Source organism: Achroia grisella, unplaced genomic scaffold (assembly GCF_030625045.1).
Source record: "Achroia grisella isolate CSIRO2021 unplaced genomic scaffold, CSIRO_AGI_Agris_v1 utg487, whole genome shotgun sequence".
Taxonomy (NCBI): domain Eukaryota; kingdom Metazoa; phylum Arthropoda; class Insecta; order Lepidoptera; family Pyralidae; genus Achroia; species Achroia grisella.
This window is the reverse complement of record NW_026712891.1, coordinates 4,455,573-4,481,459: the sequence shown is the minus strand read 5'-3', so window position 1 is coordinate 4,481,459 and position 25,887 is coordinate 4,455,573. Positions and strand designations below refer to the sequence as shown.

The 25,887-nt window shown below is 29.7% G+C and overlaps 1 protein-coding gene across 2 annotated transcripts in view; it reads left to right on the top strand.

Annotated features, from left to right (window-relative positions):
* Positions 1-25,887, top strand: part of LOC131845970 (uncharacterized) — a 142,157-nt gene that overhangs the window by 46,817 nt on the left and 69,453 nt on the right. The window lies entirely within an intron of this gene.

Genomic DNA, 25,887 nt, shown 5'->3' with positions numbered 1-25,887 from the left:
ACTGACACATTACTTCCTACAAGTCACGTTTTATTAACGCGAGTTTACAGTAAACTTAAGTTATGAATCCAAACATTGAACTGCTATAGAGCAAGCAAGTTACGACTATATATCAGAGCTTTCTACACATCAATCACGAGCTCGCTGAGCCGTTAAAATGCTGTCTTGAATCACTTCACATCAATACTATGTTATTATAATACACAATAGCCAATAATACATCGAGTAAATGTTCGACTTATTAGAGATAGTACATCCAATATTAAAAACTAAACATTACTAATAGTGAAACAGTATTTTAAGCTATTAGGAAATCCATGAATCGATACTTATTCGACACAATACAATGAAAATATCTTCGTTTCCAATCATACCTATAGTGAAAATTTAAACGAACACAAATTTATAATTTTATATCAAGATTTAAGAACCACTATTATATTATAAAACATTAGAAATTTTATAAATCTTATTAATAATAATATGCAGTTATTAAAGAACAACATTTGAGAAAAACAGACAATTATTTAACATCAAAGTAATTAAAAATAATATTGCGACAATAAATATATTGAAGTTATGTAAAGACTAGAAATAGTCAACAGGTTATTTATTTAAAGAAACACATTTGGCTAATTTCGTATTAAATGGAATTTATAGTTCTTCATTAACTTAATTTATATCTTTAGCACAGTATCCCATTGTTGTTCCGCGTATTACGTTTCTTTTCCTTTGTCTATGGTTACGTTTTTGTAACCATTTCCGACTGCTTACAGTTAATAAGGACGTGAGAATTCACTGTGTCATATGTACAAAGCATCAACAGTTACTGTGTTACATTTTGTCTTAACATCTTTATTGATAGCATCGCTAGTTTGATTTCCATCGGCACTTTTACTCCATTGACATGAAAATTATACAATAGATGCATTATCATTGAATGTAACATTAATGTGCTAATGATTAGCATTACTACGGCTGACACGGCTCTTTTCATTCGTTTTCACCTTCACTTATATTTAATCGACTAGTACCTATATCTCCCATTGATAGTGAAAGTTTGGTTGCTAAAAGATGTCCTAAATATTAAATAGAAGAGTGTTCTAAATATATTCATATTTGTCTATTGAAATCAGTACCTTTATTCTTTTGTTAGTTGCAATAAACTAGAGAAAGGCACCATGTCTTACCTTACAATGTCTATTCATTACAGATATTTGTTTGAAACAATAATACGAATAGTTCAGTGTTAAGTAGCATAATTCATACTTCTGTAAAAGATCACTAATTAATCCTACTTTTAACAATACTACATTCTTGGCTATGAAGAACCAACAATGTAATTTCAAGTAGGATTTGAAGTTCAAGTAGGACAAAAAGTCACAAGCTCAGCAAGGATATTAAAACGTAACCACTATTAAGGATAAAGTTTCTCTAACATTGGCGTAATTAACTTAAACCAAAGAAAGTAATACACACTTCTTATGGTCTAACATCAATAAATAGGATCACACTCAATGTTATATTTTTTATAAATATTTTTTAAAAAAAACTTATCCATCATATTTATCTTCTCACGTTAAGAAAGCTAAAAAAGAACATACGGCATAACGCTTTAGTCACAGAGCCTTAAACAAAGATGACCTAAACATACTAAATCTAATTTTATGTATCGTCGTTCTGAGCTTAGAATTCTAACGTTTTCACGTAGGACTCTCGTATATTCGTCAGATACCTATATCTGATTCTCTAAATATTTTTTTACGTATATAGACAAAAAATAACTGCACAAAAATCCAGTTTCATGTAGATTGACTATTTCAGATAGTAGGTGAGATGGTCTTGTGTGCAACTGTCCGTTATTTGGTAATGAACTTGTTGGTTAGGTAGGAAACATTAAGATTTTAACAATAAAGAAATTTACGATTATATAACTGTAGTGAAAATTATTATAAATAACCGCCTGTGGACGGCTCAGATAATATTGTAGAATATAATATTTTTTCTGATCATTTTTATTTTTTATATCAAAACTAAAGTAAGAATATAATATGAAAACGTTTATAATAAAAATTATCAGAAACATTAATTTCACACAATATTAGTCATTCCTTCAATCTAATTCTCCAAAAAACTTTAATATTATTCAAATTTCAATTTAAATTAATTATGGATGAATTTCGCTTATTAGGCGACCACCAATATTACTAAATCTAGTCTGGAGCATAAACGGACTAAAGATATTACAGTTACTAGACCAACACCCAATATTTGCAGAATAGAACAGTCAATTTTGACCTATTGCACGAGATCGTGATCGTTGGACAATAGGTTACGATATTGCGAATAGTCAGGAAGCCATCAGCATTAGTCATTAGCTTTTCTGACCTTATGACAGTAACGTTAGTGTGATTAGACGTATTATACTATCTTTTTGTACCCTCTATATTATGAGGTTTAGAATTGATTTATATAATAGGCTGATTAGGGATTTTATTGTCACATTATATTATATAACTAGTGACCTAAGAAATAAAAGATCGCCCGAATGAAACAAGGGGCTTCTCATAGGTGATATTAAATTTCTAAGTATTATATATATTAACATAGTATTTAACCTGGTATGCACGGCAATAATGTACTGTTTCAACTAATGAAATAATTTCTCAAATTTCAATAGAGCAGCGGTTCAAGAGTATGTATATATATTTTCTAATAACAAAATCTGATCTGTCTTTAAATCAGTGTAAGTATAAATATGTATATTTTTTTAGAAATAAGTGAATAAATTAATTTAAAGTAAGATTTAACAATGTTTTTCTGGTTTAGAATAGAGCTCGTAAGTGACATTTCATGTCTTCTCATACCTTACAATTTCCTGTTTTCGAAATTTATTTGATTTTTTGCAAACATTTTCATTGTAAATAATTTAGTTATTAGCTAAAAGATTCTAGCTTGCCTAATAACTAAATAATTTTGACCATCTTCTTAGATCTCCACTTTATCTATTTATTTATTAAAACTTTAATGCAAATAATTAAAGGTACACATGACCTCCCAGTCTTGGGCAAACAGAGATTCAGATCTTCAAATCTAAAAAAAATAAAATAATAAGATCTATCTATCATAAATAAATTTATATTAAGTAATATTAATAATAATTCATTCTATTACCTTTCAAATAATTAAGTTTACATTGCAAGTTGATTTTCAAAGGTCAATTCAACCATGATTACAATTTTACCTAATCAGCTAGTTAATACATTTAAAAAATGGTCACGATTTTCAAAGAGATCTGAATTAGCATTTCAGTTAATATCAAGGCTTCAAAATATATGTCTGGATTAAGAAATGATATGACTGCAAACGATCAGAATGTAGACCGAGGTCGTTGTATTCCACTGCAACTGTTTCATTTTCAAATGCTCTTGCAGTCTTTTTAAACCCTTTTTGTTTTTGTCGATTTCAAGATTGTTTCTCACGGAATAATAAAATTTATGCGGGCTTCCGTTTTTATAATGATGTATATTTAATTCTGTTTTTACCTAAAATTTTAAGAATAATTAATAGCATAATTATAAAATAAATTTAAATAAGTCCAAAATGTATTTTGAATTTAGATAATATTTTTCTCCCCCCTATTTATCTAATTTCTTTATATCTTACCTACTCAATATTTGAGATTTTTATTGTTGTATAACCTCATCATCAAAACTTTTGAATAATTTATTTACTTATTTTCTTAATTACTGTGTTATTCTTTATACTCAAAATTTATTTTTATTTTATTAAAATTGGTATTCATAGCCATTGAGAAAATATTCCTAATGTATGTATGTGTTATATGAAAATATCCTACCTTTGAAATGTTTATAATAACATGAAACTAATTCCCAGGACTATTCACACAGCGCCATCTAGTCCCAAATTAAGTAGACTTTGTTTTGTGGATTCTAGACAAATGTCTAGTGAGTTTCATAATATATATAGAAAACTCAGCCACTTTTCACACTTATGAATAAAAATGTTTGCAGCGCGCGAACTAAACCGGCAAACCATCGAGACCATACATAAATATAAGTAATACTTTATATATTCTTATAATTATATTGTTTTATATCAAAGCAATATTTTGATACTGGTATTTATTTTAGGTTTAGTTCCCAGCAGAATCGAATCCGTTCGTGACTGATTTATTATACGTAAATGCCAAATTCAATCGAAATCTCCCATAAATGATGCAAACAAAGCATTTATTAAATATTTCAACGAATATACCGAGGATTGTAATCTCATATAATGGGTAAACTTGGGCTCACATTATAAGGTATAGCTAGTATGACCCGTGGCGACGAGGCCATTCAATTCGCGCATTTCCAAAAACGCCAGCAAATTCATTATAATATAATAGAAATAATATAAGATAATTCACACAGCGTCGTCGTCCCAAGCTAAGCAGAGCTCGTGTTATGGGTACTAGACAATTTATATAAATTGTATTTTTTTTTTAAATACATATGCACATAATATGCATAGAAAACACCCAGACCGATACAAATAGATACGAATATAAATGTTTATACCCTACGGGGAATCAAACCCGCGACCATCGGAAGTAAAGCATTGTGCTTAACCGCTAAACCGCCAAGACCGTCACTAGCAATTAATACGCCAATTGAAAGGCGTCGCGTCGCGTCGTTGGCACAAGCCGTCTGTCTCTTATCGTAAATGTGTGGCCAGCATTACATGGGATGTTAATCGTAGCACGTAAATTAGCTACTATTCGTCGAGCATATTGTTGTGAAAACTAGTAAAATTAGTAATAGTTACTATATAGTTGTTACTCCTTTACGGGTTATAAATTTTATTACGATTAACTACCTAGAATATTAACGACGACATTACTAGCTACCGTAAAATATTATATGTTTGTATTAAACGTCTGGTTTCGCTACAGATGTTACTATACTTTATAGTAAAATACATTTAAAACAGTAATTTACCTAACAAACAAATTTGTTTTTAATTATGTTTAATGAATGCAAATTACGTGCAAATTGATTATGATCGTCAAGGAAATGGTTCTGCACACGAATCATTTTCTTTTATTTTAATTTCAGTACATCATTAAATGCGTAACAAATCAATTTAATATGCATTTCAGATACCTAATGTGCTTTTGTAATGCATGCATATTTAATATCTGTTACCCGTCTTTTATCCTGTCTGTAAGAGTGGGCTCATATATTCGAGTTAAACCACGTGCCGGTAAAACAATCCCATTGGCGTGGCGTATAGATTGCTAGGCCCTGCTCTCTTTAGAAATGCGCCAATGGAGTGGTCGATATGTGTCGTCAGGTTTGAACTTGATAATATGAGCCCACTTTTACGCGGATAACCGATTTTCTTAAGATGAGTAGATTTGTCTGAGGAAGTTCATTCTTCTCATGGAACCTGTATCCCCAAGCCAGTGTCAATGTGTTCTAAAATGCGCGCATTATACAACGGCCTCATTGCGCGGCAGTGGTCATTGCAGCGTTCACGCACTGTATTTCGCAAGCGACATGACACCGTTGGCTAACACCTGCTTGACAGCTTCTAATTCGTGTATTTATATCTAGTAATATTCTATTATCAATTCAAATTATATTAACTTTAAAATTTAATTTTAAAAGAAGAAAGCAAATTAATAAAATTGAAATTAAATTAACCAATATAATTTCAATTTTATTTTTTGTATATCATTAAATTATTTTATTAAATTTTTCCACTATCTATATATAAAGTCTATTTCGGTATTACTTATATTATTTGGTACTTGAGTTCCATTTTTGTAACATACAGATTCTCAGGAATGTAAACGCGTGAGCTACCATAGATATTATTGAATAAAGCGTGCGTAAATTTATTCAATAATATGCATGTCGTTAATAGTATTTATAAGCGAAGGTTATCATTTTTTGTACCATGTTTCAGTACTCTTTGTCACTTTCAGCAGTTAATAACAGAATAAATACCTAAACTATAGATGTATGGCTTAATAAATTAGATCAATTCAAGAACTAGTTATTGTATTGAAATGATTATTTGGCCTAAGTATAATAATAATTATATTCGTTAAAGTTGGCTTCATGTAGAACTGTCCCTAAAATGCTAGGAACTATTTTTAATTCTCAAAATATGTTGCCCTTTTCAAATAAGTAGCAAAACATCAATCTCCCAATAAGTCAATGCATGAGAAAGAAAGGTCAAGCAACCAAATAATGTTATGTAACTGAACAATATGGCAGTTTCGATAGTAGGAATTGCAATACCACATTAGTATTTTTGGATGTCTCTCACTAACATTAATAACTGAATCATTATCTACAGTCATATACGAAATCATTAATTTTTAACAAATAACCTCCTGCAATTTTATACGTCAAATATTGCAACATGCGACAACGTACATTTTAAATAGACACTATGCTGCCTAAGTTTTGGCTACCCAAACTGCTCGTCTGATTTGGTTGGTTAACAACAAGACAGGTGGCATCTTCGTGTCAGAGGTCAATATTTGACATTTAAGTAGTCGGCATAAGTTTAATGATGTAACGCTGGTCTAAACAAGGCTTACTTGCGAAAGGTTAGCTGGATTGTCACTCGTATGTAGATACACCTAAGTTGTAAATATGTTAGTTAGTTAGTTAGTATTCACTTATTTAGTTACACAAGTTGTAAAACTACACAAAAGTTTGCTGTCTAATACATTCATCATTATAGTAATTAATATTCCACTGCTGAGTACAAGTCTAATTAATAATTGTACTTCACTCATATTTCTTTTATGTATAGCATAAAAGAAATACGTGTCAAGTACAATCAATACATAAAAGAAAGAATGTATCTGATTATTTACCTAATTTACTAGATAGCTTGCTCTAGTAAATAATAAGAATAAAAATATTGTTGTTTAAAATTCATTTCATTGTTCAAGTCATTTATATATAATACATGCATACCCGTGTGAAGCCGGGGCGAGTAGCTAGTATGTAATAAACGCTTTTTTTATATTCTCTTTAAAGTATCTTCAAAGTATTAATCCATATAAAATTAACTAAAGTGCATCCGTCTGTCAGTCTATTGATTGGCTGAACGGAATTGCGTTTTGAATGAAATTAATAATAGGACAATTCACGCAGCACCATTTAGACACATGCAAAGCAATACATATGTATTTTTGTAAATACATATATAGAAAACGCCAAGACCAATACAAACAATCATACATTAATACAAATGTTTTCGTTGGGCGAAGAATCGGACCCGGGACTCTCGGTGTGCTGAATCGCTAGACCAACAAGGCTCATAAAGCTACAGCTACTAATAATCGAGATCGAGTGTCATAACGTGACAAGTATGCTCTTTTTATACTCTGTGGTACATCGGAAAGTCATCATACAAAGCAATGATATGTGTGTCTGTCTAAAAAGCATTAAAAGTATTTGCGTCACCTATAAAGTAGATCACAGTCTGATAAATACAATGTATGCTCATTTATTGGAATCAGAACTTGTATAATAAAGGCAGAAGGAATGTGTTTGTCATATCTCCAGTATTTTTTTAATAATTTAAACCTAAAAGATACAAGTAAGATATCATTATAATTTTAAAAGCACGAACAGCGGTTTATACTTCTATCATAAATGAAATGAATATATCCATGCTTAAACATTATAGTGTAACAAAAATTCTATAGCATTTAGGAAGGATCAGAGGGAAGTTACCATCACCATCAGCATCAATTCCATTCTACTGCAGTTTCATAAAATCCTTTCATATTTTTTTAGTCTTCTTTTCCATTTGTTTCCATTTATATTAATCCAATATTCATAAAAGACAAGTTGATCTCGCTACTTCAACTCATTATTATTACTTTCAGACATTTAAGCTTTTTTATTTTTATTTTTTAGTACAAAAAAGGCGTCTCTGAAAAGTCTTAAAATTGTTTTAAACTCACGATATGTGTCCTGACGACCTTAATATTGTGGGAACCGGCGTTCGTACTGTGTCCTTGTAAAAACAAAATGCCCCGGCAGACATCCGGTTACTTCATGCTTCAATAATTAAAACGATGAAAAAATCGACACATTTTACTTAGAATCGATTTATAAAATATATTCCTAGTTTCTTTGACTGTCTGAAAAAATAATAATTTAATTTGTAGATTGTATAAAGAATATATTATTTAAATCTATTACAAACTTAGTGTTTTAGTTTTCAGCATAAAATTCGCCGTACTTTACCAATAAAACATAAATATGAATGGCATTGATAGGTAATTAAAATAGATATGGCAGACAATTAATTTGACTGATTTAATTGCAATATTTTACCTAAATATGATAATAATATCACTTATAACAAAATGAGGATTTATCTTTAAATATTTATGTATATGTAGTCTGAAGTACCAAAAGTTTCTTAAATCAAAATAACTGAACAAAAATGTTGAAACATCATCGAACCCAAGAGTGACATGCTGTTTTATATCAAAATCATTCAATGAGTAGCATCGATGATATTACTCCACCTTATATTTGCAAGATTGTCATGATTATTATTCAAAGAGTTCAAGAATTTCATGAACACAACAAAGACGAGACTGATTACGGTGACTTGGAATATCGACGCCATTGTATGCACTTTTTTTTAAAAGAAAATATAAAGACTTGTGATTGACTTAAGTAAGGTTTATCTATATGAATATTTAAATGGCCTACTATAATTTACATATAATTATTGGGCCTTCAGAATACAATCTACTATATTAATAACTCTATATTAATTATTATATATAAACTAATGGTTTTAATAGAATTCGTATACCAGCTACCCGAATCGACAACTACAATAATTCCTCTATTTTTTTTTAAATAAAATACAGTGTACGTTTGTAGCTTTCTATTGTTAAATAAAGATAAATCGGTCCAGATTTATTAGTGTTACCAAACAATCATTTTTTTCCTCTTTACATTATATATGTACATTGTACTTACGAGTATATAGGTATAGTATGCATAAATGAAATATTTTCTTTGTTTAATATTAATTTATATGTGACTAGCCACTCGCTTCGGCTTCGCACCAGTAGACATGTATTATATATATATATATATATATAAACCTTCCTCTTGAATCACTCTATCTATTAAAAAAACCGCTTCAAAATCCGTTGCGTAGTTTTAAAGATTTAAGCATAGGCACTGACTGACAGCTACAGCGACTTTGTTTTATACTATGTAATGATGATGTAACAGATATTTTCAAAGACCTCTTAATTCTAATTGATAATCATAAATATATATATATATACACTATAACCACTTGGGCTGTTGAATTATATATATATATAATTCTACAGCCCAAGTGGTTATTATTTTCTAACCTTGTACATATACGCAACTTCACTACATTGATATATCAATTTATTAGAATATTCCATTTGTAGGTATATCACGAAACCGTGATTATGAATTCCACTAAATGGTCCTATAACATTGTGCTGGAATTCACCTCCAATTGACATTTATTTGAGCTCTGACCTCTGCAATGCAAAAGTTCATAACATTCAAAACGCTTTACGAGCAGCATAATTGCTGTTCGTTTGTTTAAATTGTAAACCTATTTATGAACTCTAGATACCTTCAAATTGTTATCATCATTAAATGTATTTTTATTGGTTTCCAATTTTTATATATATAAAAGAATACGGTTAGATCGTATGGGATCAGTAGTTCACAATTTAACTTATACAAAAAGGTCGTGAGTTCTAATCTGGGCGAAACCAAAAAGCATTATATTTCTAATTAAACCTTGTGAAAACCTCAATAATAACCCAAATCATCCGACAGATGGCTGTAGGCTCGGCCCTTAGTCGATGTATTCAAATATACTCATCGAATTGTGAGAAGGTCAAGTGTCTGTACCCCACAATGTTGACAGTTAAAAAAACACTGACTGTTACATTTAGGATGACAGCTGTAAGTGTATATTTCTTTTATTGTCTTCTGTAATTCTTTAAACAGTGTTTCCTCTAGGTACATAAAAAGCTTCACAAGTGAAACATTTAAAAAAAAAATTCGTTGCATTAAGTTACTACTTTCTGATCTTTTAATATTTATAATATGTATTCAGTAATTTAACCCGTATGTCGTATTTCTCTTCCACTTATTATATTAACTTGATGACCGCCAAAAATGAACCACCTGTACACAGTTAACTTGTCATATCTTGTGACGAAATTATATTTTTACTTTTAATAAAAATCAATTAAATACTACAATAAATAAGTGAATTAACAAATTCTTTTATCATTGTATTTTTTTTTAATTGTAGTACAATTGTTTGTTAATAAAGATAATGTTTAAGAATAAGGAAGTAAATCTTATCTACGACTAGAATGGAAAACAAAGGGACGGCCCACCTTATGGCAAATGGTAAGCGTCGCCTATATACACGAATAGCACCTTTTTACTAAAAACTCTACTTGTTAGTAGAAATAGGTAACAAAGAGAAACTCACGCAGACGACTTCATACAAAATCTACCTAAGTATAAAAACAAACATACTCATTTCAAAATTTGAGATCGGTTGTCAAATACAAAAACACATAATGAACAGAAATTATGCGTTATGCTAATAATAATTCTTACAGCATCCTGTTCAGGTCTCATTAATCTACATTATATTCATCTGATCTTATTAAAGATACTATTAGTGCATAGTTGTAACGTCCTTGCATATCAGTCTAAATAACCATAGCCGTAGACCGGGTGTCGTCGAGGCGAACGAGTGAGCAGGAAGAGAACAACTTTCATTTTCACGCACCTGTCCTGTCCTGCAGCTTTGTGTTCACTATAACTTTATAAAGCAATATTGAACCTTTCTCCTTCATCATTCAGTTCATTTTTATTTGTCGATATTGCTTTTGTAGCCGGGGACGTGTAATTGTTGTCTACTCTACAGTATAAAATATTTATACAGCAATGCGGAATTTTTCCAAACCTTTACTTATATGAACTTAGTTCCTAATAAAATTATACTTTCACTACTGGAGTAGTTAGAGGTATTATAAACTGCTGACGAAATAATTAACTTATTTAATTTTTTCTGGATACATTTCCAACCCATGTGGCAAGATGTAAGCTTAAGCTGTCTTTCAGAATAATTGAAATTATGGTATCGATACTTTCATTATAGGACAGCAACACAAATAAATACATATTGATTTTGGTATTTTGTCACATGTAGAATCTCAAATATCTAAGTGGGGGTAATAAACTACCATGCTACAACAATTTCTGTTTCTCTAAATATAAGATAAAAACGAAATTTATGTAACCGAGAACTCTCACTTTCGCTCACGACTATGCGTGTATGTAATGTGTACACGCCGATTTTCACACGATTCACAGATACCTAATAAAACTTAATACTATCATCTGCATCTCGCTGCAATGGCGCAGTTTAATACTACCAACTTTATTATTATCACTATCCAATATTAACAAGGAAAGTAGAAAATATGTCATTGCAAGTGTCTAAATGTAGAAACTATTTTTATTCATAAAAACTGAAATCTACTACCAAACTTATAACTAGTTTAGACACTTAGAAAATAAAAAAAAAAGTTGGTGATAAATGAGCTATAAAGACAAAAGAGAAGTAAACAAAGTTTTATGAATAAGAAGTAAAGAAAATGTTCAATATAAGAGATTTCAAGCGTCACACTTATCAGAACACTGTAACTGTTATTCTATAAAAATATAGCTAATATATTATATTTTATAAATTTTTAAACAATATTATTATATCAGAAAACACGCTATAAAATATTATTTACTAGAAGAATCGAAAGTTTTACTTACAGAGTAATTAAAAATAGTCTACTATATACATAATTGCATATATTAATATTATCTAATTAACACATTTTTTAATGGAACTGGTATATTTGACTGCATCTGTGTGTTTAACTGCATCTATAATGTAGTTTGGAAGAAGTTAAACTTAGCTGTAAGATATCTTTTTTTTTTTTTAATTGTATATATTATTGTAAATATGTAGTTTAAGTATGAATTTAATTTATAATAATTTCGAACGTAATTATAGAATTTATTAGAGAGGTTAGATAAATATGTAGTTTAATCAGTCATGCGAAGGTATCATGAATTGATAATTTATAATATTAACTGTCAGTTCTACCACATTAAACTTATTGTGATTGACGTGTAACGTAATTATATTTGAATTTGTTAATTAATTCGAATTCACAATCTTCTAGCATTTATAAATAGAGAGAATAGTCATAGATAGATGATTATCACAAGAAGAACGAGCAAGAAACTGGCAAATAATTTTATTATTACGACAAACCAGTTTCAATTAAATACTCAAAAAGAAAAAAATATTGAATACATAGGTTAAAGATAGATAGATAGTCCCTACAAGCAGCACCCGTTCACGAGTTTGAGCCAGCCATCACTGCCTCGACCATATTTTAGTCCCGGCCCATGCGAAGGTAACAAACAGCCATCTGATAGTTATAGTATTCACATCATGACAACAGCTACGTTTCATATTTCTAAAATCAATCAATTAAATCAAGAAAGCAATGAGAAAATAAAATTATAACGCTAATGATTAATAACACATTTCTATGAGATTTGAATGACAGCGACATGCAATTACCATAGAATGAATTACTGATTTTGTGCAGACGTATTTATATTGCTGTCAGTTCTTGAGTTTTTTAAAACTCTCTAAGTTCTTCCGTGTATACATAATTATAAATGTATTGTGAACTATTTGTCTTTAAAGCACTGACGTAATGACTCTCTTGAACATAAATGACGTATGGCCCTCTTTTGAAAACAAATATAGTAATATCGGTAAATTATGATTATGCTATGGAAATCTAAAATATTAATGTTAATTAATTCAATAATCTTAATCAGCAGATTCACAATCAACTGCCCTATAAAAATCTAGAAAAACTACAATTCTCTTAAAATTACTAGACAAATATCATACATGACATTATTATAATAAAAACAATGCTCAAAATACATAATACATATTTGTGCACATATATAAGCGTTTTATTATCTATATATATTTCTTGTTAAATAAATCATCAGTAATAACATACATATATAGACAGTATTTATGCTCGTCTTATTAACGAACTTGCCTGAACTTTAGCCGTTCAAACTAATATTATAATAATAATAAAATGGTGTGCTAACCGCTAGACCACCGAGACCGTCTTTATAATCTAAATATATATAATTCAAAGGTGATTATGTCAGTTATAGTGATCTATCAACGCACAGCCCAAACCACTGGACGGATCGGGCTGAAATTTGGCATGCAGGTAGATGTTATGACGTAGGCATCCGCTAAGAAAGGATTTTGATTAATTCTACCCCCCAAAGGGATAAAATAGGGGATGAAAGTTTGTATGAAACTTTGTCAATTTTAAACCGATCGGGCTGATACTTTGCATGCATAAAGCTACGACGTAGGCATCCCCTAAGAATGGATTTTGATAAATTCCACCCTTAAGGGGATAAATAAACGCGAGCGAAGCCGCGGGCAAAAACTAGTATAAGAATAAGTAAGAAAACTTAATTTAATTTGTTATCACCACCTATTCAAAAAATCAGAAGCTATTTAAAAAATTTTTTCACTACATAAAGCTTTGTAATAACAGAACACAACCAAAAGATCCATTTTATTTTAAAAAAAGTAAGTCGTAGTCGATAGAATGACATATTCACAATACTCCATTGTCAAAATGAAGATGATTTTGAAATCTACATAAGAGGTTCAATGGCCGTAGTTAGGCTTCTGTCATCTGCTAGCCGAAAATACTTTCGTTCCAAAATGTTCTTAATTATTGTTGCTTCAAAAACTTCAAGTTAACCAGTTTAAAAATTGCGACAAGATCGTAATATTATATATAATTACATTTTTGTAAAATCGCTAAAATATCCAATTATAGATTTATTTGTAGTCGTTTCCGCTGTCTATTCGGTTATATCTTTTAAATTACTCAACGGTTTTTAACACAGTTTTTCGCAATAGATAGAGTAATTCAAGAGGAAGGTTTATATGTATAATATATATTCACCCGGGCGAAGCCTGGGCTGGTAGCTAGTAGTCAATAAAATAAATTACAAAATAAAAGGTACATATACATACAATTTTGTATGTATATGTACCTTTACCAAATTATATATACTAGTTATACTATTTCCTAGTTATGGTACATGGTAACTATCATCTGTCATGGTAATTTGTTTCGTATTATAGCAGCATAATATAAATGGTTATAATATAGTTATTGAAGCTTGCCATTCTAAATGCATCAAAGGTCGACCAGGATGATCAAGGTTGCTCCACTTTACTACCTTAAGGTTTACTTGATTTAACATATTACAATTTATCCTGATTTTATATACAGTTTACTTTATTAATAACATATATATTAGTATTTCATTATTGTTTAGTAACGCAATATTATCTTATCTGTGGTAATACAAAGAATTTAGTTACACAAGCTAATTACAGGAACTACTTGTTCAGATTTAAAAAGTATTTTAGTATTGGATATAGCTAAACTAAACTAAAGAAAGATATTCAGAGTATTTTAATTTAGTTATATTTGTTTGTTTGGACCCCTTTTTTATTCAATCGTTAATACAGTAAGTAAAAGAATACATATGCTAATTATATATTAAGTATCTGTAGAAATTTAAAATTAATTTGTAATGTACGAGTCTGTCACATTCTATTACTTCGTCATTAGTTAAAAATAATGTTCCGCAATTTTTTTTAAACATATTTTCTAACCATTTTTGTATATTATAAATAGTGCTATCTATTAAATATACGAAATGATGTAATATTATCTACAAAATGTTATTGACAAAGTACCTATATCTTCTAATTTAAGAATAATTTCGTTCGCAAAATGAACAACATTCTATGTGGCAAAAAGATTGTCTTTTTGTAACGTAATAGAGTTTAAAATTGTATATAATCTTTTACTATGGATATCATCTATGTAGCTAACCATCAAATTATCATTGAGTAGGCAGTAAAACATTTAATAATATGTGTTTGAAATAACTAATGATCACATTGTAATTAATATGTTTTCACGCCCAAAACTGTACGCCATAAGTGTTAATTTTATTACAAAAAGTAAGATATTTATTATTCACGTTAAAAATATATGCTGTCATGAGTGTGGAAAAAATAACATCGTAGCTTTGGAATATGCTTAGATAATACAAAACAAATGATTCAATATTTTTTTTATGTTATTGGAATGGTAAACAAGCTGACGACACATCTGATGGTATGTTGTAAAAAATATACATACTCCAACGATCCGTATCACGTTATCGTGTATTTTTTACCTTTTCGTCATGTATTGCAATTTTGGATAACAAAAATGTCAATCCTTCGGAACCCGAACATTCACTGTTATATAACATCCCCTACGACCGAAGCATAATACAACTTACAGAGTTACATAGAGACTTTGTACAAATATAAAAATAGAAATCATATTCAGAGTATATCATAACTGATCTGTAATATTTATTGTGTTTTTGTGTATTAATTCATTGCTATTATATAATTAATTGTTTCGTTTGTCACGTAAATGATCGTAGAAAACGGTTATGTATTAGATGACAAGAAATCAATTGTACTTTTTTTATTACTTTTCTACCTATTTGGAATATATTATTATAACAAATATTTATTCAGAAGTGTAATATAATATCATATAAAAGACAAGTCCAAAATTATGTATGTAGGTTGTTTTTGCCACTTATGCACTTGAAAAGATTTTTATCACTATTTTTACATGTGCTGTTCTTCAGATGAGAAGAACTGCCAAGAAATTATAGGTACTGGAATATTTTTAAAGGCAGTATTTACTTATCATTTCTCATTAATATAGCATTTAGACAAGCATATATTTGGTAAACTTTACATATATAGAATACATTGAGCAGTGCATACAACAATGAAAAAATAAAATAATAGAAATAAAACTGAAGATGCAAAAATATAAAAATAAACCGTTTGACATTTTAACCGCTGCCTACACTGATATTAATGATTCAACTGACAAAAACCGAAGTGGGAAGAAAAATTCACGCCAAAATGAAAAAAACACCATTGAGACCCTTGTCCCTTGTAAAGAACCGTTTGTTATCTGAGTTATTAATGGAACGAAATACTTAAAGAATTCTGACAAATGTAAATGATTTATAATTTAAATGACATAAATAATTTAAAGTTCAATATAAAATATATAACTACAAAAATATCACCAAGGTGTCATAACTGCTCATAAATATCAAATATTTATGGGCATTTGAAGAAAAGTTATTTAAAATAATAAAAATATATGAAACGCATATAAAATATTTGGATTGTATGGTATTCAAGGTATCAGAAATAGACAAAACGGTTATAGAAATTATGTGTCGTAGTATAGGTATTGTGGTGTACCTATTTCCAGTACTATTTTATGTGTAAAAAAATGAGTACTATTTGTATTTTTTACTATTGTTATTTGTATTTATATGAACAATATCAAGGATATCATATAAAATAAGTCAACGCTCGTACTCTTTGAAGCATTGAGATAAGATTGATGATGATAATCTTAAAATCAATTTAGGAAACTGTTAAAAACTTGAACAAAGTCAATCTACGGGAAACAATTTATACACATCAAGACTCCAATATTACCCGCATACCTATAAGTGTTATATGTGTATATGATACTTAAATAAAAGTTTGTCTAATGTAATATTGTATAATAAACTAGTGAGTAACTTCGGCTTCGCCCGGGTCCTCATTATTTTGTAAGGTTTGTATTAAAATAATATATAATCTAGGTTAGTTTGGAATAAAAAGAAGGTTACTTTGGTATAAGATACTTTTAAGACCCTACAAAAATAAATTTAGTATGATGGTAGCGATTTTAGTAGGGTAACTTTCCTAATAACAAAATCCACTTTCACTCTCCCTTTATCATAGCACTATTATAGTATACATTATAAAATAAAAATTGTCTAAATAGATAGATACTTTTTAAATTCATAATAATTCGTGAAGATTCACGAGCTCTTACTTTCTTAGTTTTTAGATATTCTTGACACCTTCATTAGACAATACACGATCGATCTAGTCATGATAGTTAATCCCTGGGGCTTCCCCGATACCTGCATCCATGAAATTTGTCTGATGAATCAATGGGCCAATGAGTTTACAATAATAAACAGGTATAAAATGAGGTAGTGGAATTTTCGCATTAACGGTATCTATTTTGTCAATCTTTCATCCGACAAAACTAATAATTACTAATAAAACTAATAGTGACTATAATTATTATGGTAATACAGTATAAGTCTAAGAATGTTGAATCAGAAACTTGACCCTGCAAGGTCGCCGTTCGACCATTACTTAATCGTACTATCACAGTAACGCTGAAACAAAACGCAAACAATTTTGAATTCTAATACACAGTGCATAAATATGAAATATGTATTCATTGCTTAATAATTAGAGTATGCGGAATTAGAAACCTTCACTGAGTTTATTAATTTTTATAGTATCTAGTTGAACATTTTTTATATATAACATACAGGCCATCTAGCACTAAAAGGAGCAGAGTTTGTAATATGAAAGAAAAACACTAATACAAAAATTTTAAAATAATTTTAACTACATAATCTATGTTCCTTTTCTTTGAATAAAATGATAAGTACATTTATTCAAAGAGCTTATATGTATGAGCTTTGTCTTATAAATGATAACGGACGGGCAGTTCAAAATAATGCAGCAATTTTAGTACACCTCAATTCACATTCATGAGTTTTATCCTTCCAGTATTCTTTAATAACGGAATGTAGCACCTGCTTATAGTATTCGTAGTTATGAAAACCATAAATACAAACGTTGTATTATTCAGTAAAAGAACCCCTGACAATGATGTAATGAGGCAGTATAGTTTGTGATACCTATCCACGTTCGTGTAATTTAGATAAATTATTTCTTACGTAATAGTTCTTCTCCATAAGTTTGTACATTGTATTGTACAGCAGTTTATGTATGTATAAATGTATAACATTTAATTTCACTAAGGATTCGACCTTCATAGCTTTTGCAACCAATATACCAATATGGATCGATGCATGCATCGTATGCAATTCGTTACATGATTAGTTGCTCAATAATTCGTGATGAGACTGAACAGTTATGCAGGTTATAGATTTTATAATCACTATTATGTGCATCTGCTTACTTAATTCCACCTGAAGACAGTAGTGTTTATGACTTTATTAGATATTTATTAGTGTTTACCTGACAGTAAGTAACAAAAATTACAAATTACCAGAGAAATTAATGCATTTTAATATAAGCAAATAAAAAAAAGAAGTATATAATTGGTTGTCATCTATGTGTTTTTATAATGTAGATGAATACCTTTCCCAAATGGTAAAACAGTGACCATTCAAATTAACAGTTGTCTGTTGCTTGTCAGAAATGACTAAATGTGCGGAACATTTAAAATACCACAACCGTAAATATACAATACAAATGTACCACATTTTATGCAATAAAATATCATTTCATTTAAAACTAGAGATCTGTTGCTAAGTTTTAACGGTCTATATTATATTTTATTCCTCCACTCTGGAGGACTAAAATGTCATGCCTCCATTCCTTGTAATACTGAAACTGAAAAGTATGCAGTATACTATTTCAGATTAACTTCGTTGTTTTATATTGTACTTATGTCGTCATACAAAGATAAAGTAATGTGAAATAATTATATTTATTTAACTTCAATGAACAACAATAAAGTGTACATATGGGTGACTTAACACCTTGCGATGTTATCTACCAGACAACCAGGAGTGCTGCAGAGAAAAATTATTGGCGATGCACTAAAATAAATAAGACAAGTAAAAAAAATCATATGTAATGCAAAATATATATTGATTTCTATAAAAAATAATATAAATTAATAAATATAAAATAATCTGACAATCAAATTATAAGTACAGCCTCAAATTGAAGGAAAGAAAAAAAAACATGGAGTAACAAAACAAAAACTGTAGAAATATAGTACTGTACACATATTTTTATTATTAGCATTACTAAAATAAAATAAATGAATATGTTTAATTTTTAACGACTCAATCAATCGGAAATTTGATATGCACTTAATTTATTCTATTATATTTGTGGTTAAGAATAACAAGTGTGGTATAAACACACTTTGTTACTTATGCAGACAGAGACTGCAGTGAAAACTAATATATTTATAACTATAACTAACACTATAACTTAAAATTTTGAAGGTTTGGTTGATTAACTAAGTTAAATCCAAGTTTCAGTTGATAAACCTAAGATAAACTTTATGATCTAACCTCTTATTGTTTAATGTCTAGACTAATCAAGAGTACAGATGTTCCCATTTGATATAAAGCAATAGAACCACATTTATCGTTTGCAGTCGATGAATCAAGCACATAATCTAAACGCGTGCAATATTGTATTATGTAACGATGTATTTATTTATTTTTTAGCAATAAGTGTCTAATTGTGCCGTACTTTTACATTTAATTTATTCTATTTTTCTATACATTTTGGACTCTATTCTATTTTTTTAGGAACTAGTCAAATGGCAAACTAATCTATTTCATGCTTATATATATACTGAAGAAACTTTCTATATACCTACTATCTCAATAAAAAAACAGTACAGTTTCACATGAGCATATTGAAAAACTTCTTTATATTGCTTTACTATGCTATCGTTAACAGAGTTAATGTCTACCTGTTTGCTATGCTTTTATTCGAGCGGAACGTGTTATTTACCTTTTTGAAAACTCAGAATTAAAATTGATTGATGCATTGATGCGATTTAGAGACCATTTAGTGAATTTCTTCAGTAATTTATATAAATCATATACACTATACCTATAAATATATATACATAATTAATACATATATACGACCTCCATCAAATATTCGGTACACTTTGAAGCAAGGGCGAATCGCTAGTTGTATGTACTCGTAGGTTTAAAAATAAATATTAGGTAACAACATATAGTCACATCTAATCTAACAGGCACTTTTGGATTTTATCTTGTTTTATTGTATCATCGGCTAATGCTTAAGGAGGATAAAAGTTAGGGCAACGTTCTGAATTAAAAAACCGCGATTGAATAGCAGGTACCAAAGTTAAGGTAAAAGCAACAATCAATACGGAATGTCGAAAGGATATCTAATTTATAAGGGACTGTTAAGTGAGTTAATCTCAATGCGGTATTTTGTTAATAAGATTGGTATTGAGTGAGTTTGATGCCACATTTAAATTTTGCTTTTAATTAAAAAGTACAATCTTGTTTTGTAGTTGTGTAGTTTTTACGGAATTTCCGATTATATTTTACGATTTAATCAATAAAGTACAGTAAGAATTATAGAAATTTTAAACTACTGTTAGTTTTTTGTTGTATTGTTCAGAAATCTGTTTCTAAGATATCTACGTTATGGACATAAAATATATTATATTACTATTTTATTACCCCCTTAAGCGTAAAATGTTTAAAAAATGTTTAAAAAAGTAAAAAATGGCGATGCTTACTCATAACCTTTTATCTCCCCTTTCAACCTCTCACAACCCCTTTTTCGCATAAAGAAATAGCATATGTTCTCCCTCAGGATCTAGACTATCTGTGTAGTAAATTTTAATTAAATCGGTTTAGTAGTTTTTACGTGAAAGCGCAACAGACAGACAGTGTTACTTTCGCATTTATATTACTAAAAACAATGTACCGTCTGGGAAGATTTGTTGGTCTGTGAGGTTTAAGTATTAGTATAACGTAGTTATTTACTATGTTAGTGGACTAGATGACCCAAGAGCCGAGGTCAACCACACTTCGGCAGTTTACCTTTTCTGTTAATTCTTTAAGTTGGAGATTCATTTACACTTAACCTAATATGCTACCAGTATGTCAAGAACAAACTTTTGACTTAATTAAGGATTATTAAAATATTTTACGAATACCTACACGTTAAATTGCGTATGTAAATTGAATGCATAATGTTTGAACGCAAATGTAATATTGTGATTCGGTTTTCTCTATCTGTCCCTTAAGATATCAAAAAATAACAAGTATTATGAAAAATAGGTATATTTAAGTCATAAAAATGTACATAAAAATAGACAGCTTTTTATCATATATAATATAATATAATATAAAAAAAATTGTAATAGAGCACAAAAGAGTGATCACAAAAAAATCATTGATGATTTCATCTATTTTTAATTATATAGCCTATCATAAAATTGCCTAATTTATGTTTTCCGTTTGACGTCGAGTTGCGAACAACTTGTATACTATATATGTCTATACACAGAAAAAGTAACCACGAAATTACACCATACTGATACAATAAAACTAGTTCTAATAGACTGTAAATAAAAAACTAGTATTGAACTGGTTTTATCTTATATATCTGCTCGACTTGCATATAAAAAACACGCTAAGGGTGTCTACTTATCACTTGTTAAATTGGGACTGACAGCGCAATCGTGCTAGTAATGACAGACCTTAAAAATTATTACCAATCAAATGTTGATCGCGACTTTGCTTGCATGAAATTTAAGAAGACTACAAAGAATTTTTAAGGAGCATATAAAATAATAAAATACAAGCATTTATGTCATACAACAAAACTATAAAGTACAATAAATATTCCATCATCAGTAAATAAAACGCTCAACAAAAACAAACAAATGACATACCAAACAACGTAATATTCGTAACACAGTAGTAATCAAACGAGGTAGATATTTACCGTGATAATATTGTTAATGAGCTCCCGATATTCCGACGGGTTACAAACGTCTTGTAAGGTCGACCCGTAGACGTAAGAGCATCGAAAAATCGGGAGCTTATTAACAATATTATTATTATAAATACCTTGTTTATATAATGTGCGTATAGAGTTTATTATATTATCTTCTTATTGAGTAAATAAACAAAAAAAAATGACATCACGACTGTTATCCGGAATGGGGTATTCAGAGACATTGTCAACTATCGATGCTGTGGTGAACACAATAGTTGACATGTCCACATTTCGCTCCGTATCTTTTGAATCCAAACTTACCGTCGTTTCCCGAACTGTTTTTTTTTTCATTTTGATCAGAAATATAACAATACACAATTTCCTTTTATTGTATTAGCCCGATTAGAACTGACGACTTAAAATAATAGCTTCATAATTCGTAATATGCATAAACGGAAACCATTATCAGTTATATCACAAACTAGTTATTTCTACCATGAATGCACGTTAATAATAGAAATAACCACGAGCAACGTGACGTTTTCCCACTTTCCGCTTCCTCGCGAACAACTCTCGGTTTCGTTCCGTAAGAAAGTAAGTTTGATTGCTGTTATTTAGCAGCAATTTGGAGAAGCGTATATGTTGACTTTCAATTTCTTTTGAGAACTTCACTTTTCGACAGCGAACTTGCTGATGCGTGAAATTGTTTTATGTTTATTTTATTAATATGGTTAAGTCATCTTTGATTTTAAGTTTGATTATATTTATTGCATAATAATAACAATTTCTTGAATTAGATTGCGTTGTTACTATGTTGTTATTCTTACATAAAAAATAAATTTTCTTATAATAATAATAATCTCCTGATCCTATGCACACATCGCTATCTAGTATATATACATAGGCCATACGGTGTAAAACTTTACTATAAGTACTAAACAATGGATGGATGAAATACATAAATACGTATTTAATTACATGCGTAATTTTTGTAGATACATATATACCTTATACAAACAATCATACTAATGTTTAATTACAAATGTTTTAATTGTACGAGAATCGAAGCCGCGAAAATCGAAACCGTCTGAAATAAGGAGTGTTTTAAGCAGCTATATTACTGAGGCTGTCATTGTAAATATCTATATGAATTAAAGGGTTAAATTTAAAGGTTAAAATTATCAATAAGTTTATCAACAAACATTGTAATAACTTTTTTATCATAAAATAATGTACGTTTATATATCTAAATATAATGTCCAAATCAATATACGCGTATTATAATTAATCAAGTAAGAATGTCATATAATCATTATTTTCACCATTAATGTAACGTTACACTTGTCAGAATTCAAATAATTATTAATCTTACAATACAATACAATATGCAAATTAGTGTAACACTTTCTCTCCCCAAATACAACAGTATCAATTCCTAATCATCTATCTACATCAAAATCGAGCATACGACCTGCTTTATAAAATTACTACGAACACTTTCGCTAATATACCAATGAATCGTGTTCTGTTAAGGTAGCCTCTCGATACTTACGGTGCTTTCAGACGTGGTGCGTTCGACCATGATGATGTATTGAAACTTTTCAGCGTACGGTAACGGATATCTGGACAAATGCTGAGCGATATGTTGCTGACAAATGCTGGATTTAATACGGAATTATTTTAGCCGACTATGATTTATTATATGGAGACCGGGATTTTAATTTATCTGTTTTTAAAATCGTATCAGTCGGGCAGGAGTAGGCCTTCAGTCATTCCGTAAGTTCTCTCGCGTGTCTGGAGTGCCATCTGTACTCGCCCCCTATCGTTCGGTAAAGCTGTAAAGGCCAGCTTCCACCAACAGAAATAGAGTAGTTCGAAAAAAAATACGAACATCAAATCGCCACTTGACGCCAGTGGATTATTCAAGCATTGCTATTCCTGACGAAGTTATTATACCTCCCTATCCTAAAATTTCTCTATTGCTGAATCTTTAAAATTCCGCAGTTTTTTTGTTGATATAACAACGTATAAAAACGTAAGCATCTAGAGGTTATCTGTACAATCCACCTTCATTTATGATCGGAATGCCATATTTGTGCTGAATGGAGCTCGTTAGTTCAAGAAGTTCTGTATTTATTCGCAAACGCCTTGGTCAGTCAGTCAAGCTTGATCATTGAGCCGATTTGCAGCGATTGGCATTTATAATGCTGCTTTTGTATCTTAAAATACTACGGTTGATAGAATAACTTAATTGCCTCATTTGGAGTACCAATTTAGCGTTTGCGGTTGAGTTGCCTGCTATCAATTCTTTCTTTCTTTCATTTATCTATCAATTCTTGACAAATTTAGCGTTTGAAAGTCGTGTCGTAATGATTTTATGGCTCTTTTTTGTTGTAGTTTTTATATTAGTAGGAGACATAAGATATACATAGTCTTATCTGTTATTTCATAATGACAACGTTTCTATGTTAGATAATATGTAGATTTTATATCGCATAAGTTGCTGATCTGTCTGGCTATGTTGTATTAAATGACTCACTACAATTTTCACTTTAATTTTGTTTTTTGTTTAGCTTCCCTCATACTCATCTAACGCATAAATATTGACTTTATCAAATAAATTACATGTATAAATGTAATAGGTATAGGTATGACTCCAATTGAAAATAGACTATTTATTTATTTACACAACGAAATAAAATGATACAAATGTTTACTTATTACAGCATATACATAGGCCGTCATTAACTACCATACATTTTTATTAAATCTGCAACTCCTTCCCTGCATCCATGTAGTAATCATAATGAAACTATTGCGGACTAAAAATTAAAAAAGGATAAGGATGAAGCCGAAATTTTCAAAAACTAGTGAGAATGTCATTATCTTTACCAAGGTAGATATTGTAAAAAGTTTTCTGCACTGATACAGTCTATTTCAGCTTCATTTCGGTTTATGGGCGAGTTATGGCAGTAAAATTACAGTATATGTAAACATAACATCTTAAAGTGACATCACAGGCTTCGCTTAATGACGTCATATCTATGGTTCTGTTTATGTACGAGTAGATAGTTACCTCTTGCCATTAGGTAGGCCGTCAAATCAGTCGACAGTTCACCATTTCAATAAAATAAATATTACTTATCTAGTGATTTAATAAAACCGTTATCAAGTCTATTGTTTTATAAAAAAAAGCATTATAATTAGCAGTAATGTAAAATTAATAAACGCCTCACTGTTTACATGTCACAACTAAGTTTCACCTTCTTGAATTGTCATCATTATATCCATCAGAAGTGCATGTGCCAACCCAAATGGCTTCTAACTGCGGTCGTATATTACAAAACTTTTTGCCAAAAGTAACGGTCTATTTAGAACGGTTCTATATAAGTAAATTGCTAGTTTGTCGTTACATGTAGACAAAAACAGAGGTGTGTTTACACAGGCCGATGCCTCTACTAAATTGTTGATGAAACGTTTTAATCTATTGTTAAAGTATTATAAAAAGACAAAACGCGATATTTGAAACTCTTTTATTATAAAGAAATAAGAATGCAATCTTGGCTTTGTGTCTTTGCAATTTTAGCAATGTTAGTCACAGAATTGTGTAGCTTAGTGATTTACTTTCTAGGGATATATTTTTGTATCTGACTACAATATACTAGCTTTCCGCCCGCGGCTACGTCCGCGTGGACATAGAATATATTGGTTATCGCGCGTTTAAAGATCCGTGCTCAGTAGTGGGACGTTATATATCCTAAATCTTTCTTTTGAGTCTATCTATTCTATAATGAGTGGTTTAAATAACAGATAATAAATACACATAATAATACACACAATAACACATAAGAGTACACATAAGCTCAGAGTGTTTTAACTATATGAATAAAAAATAAAATAACAAGTAATTGTCGTTCTAGTTCCTTATTTTAAGTGTAACAT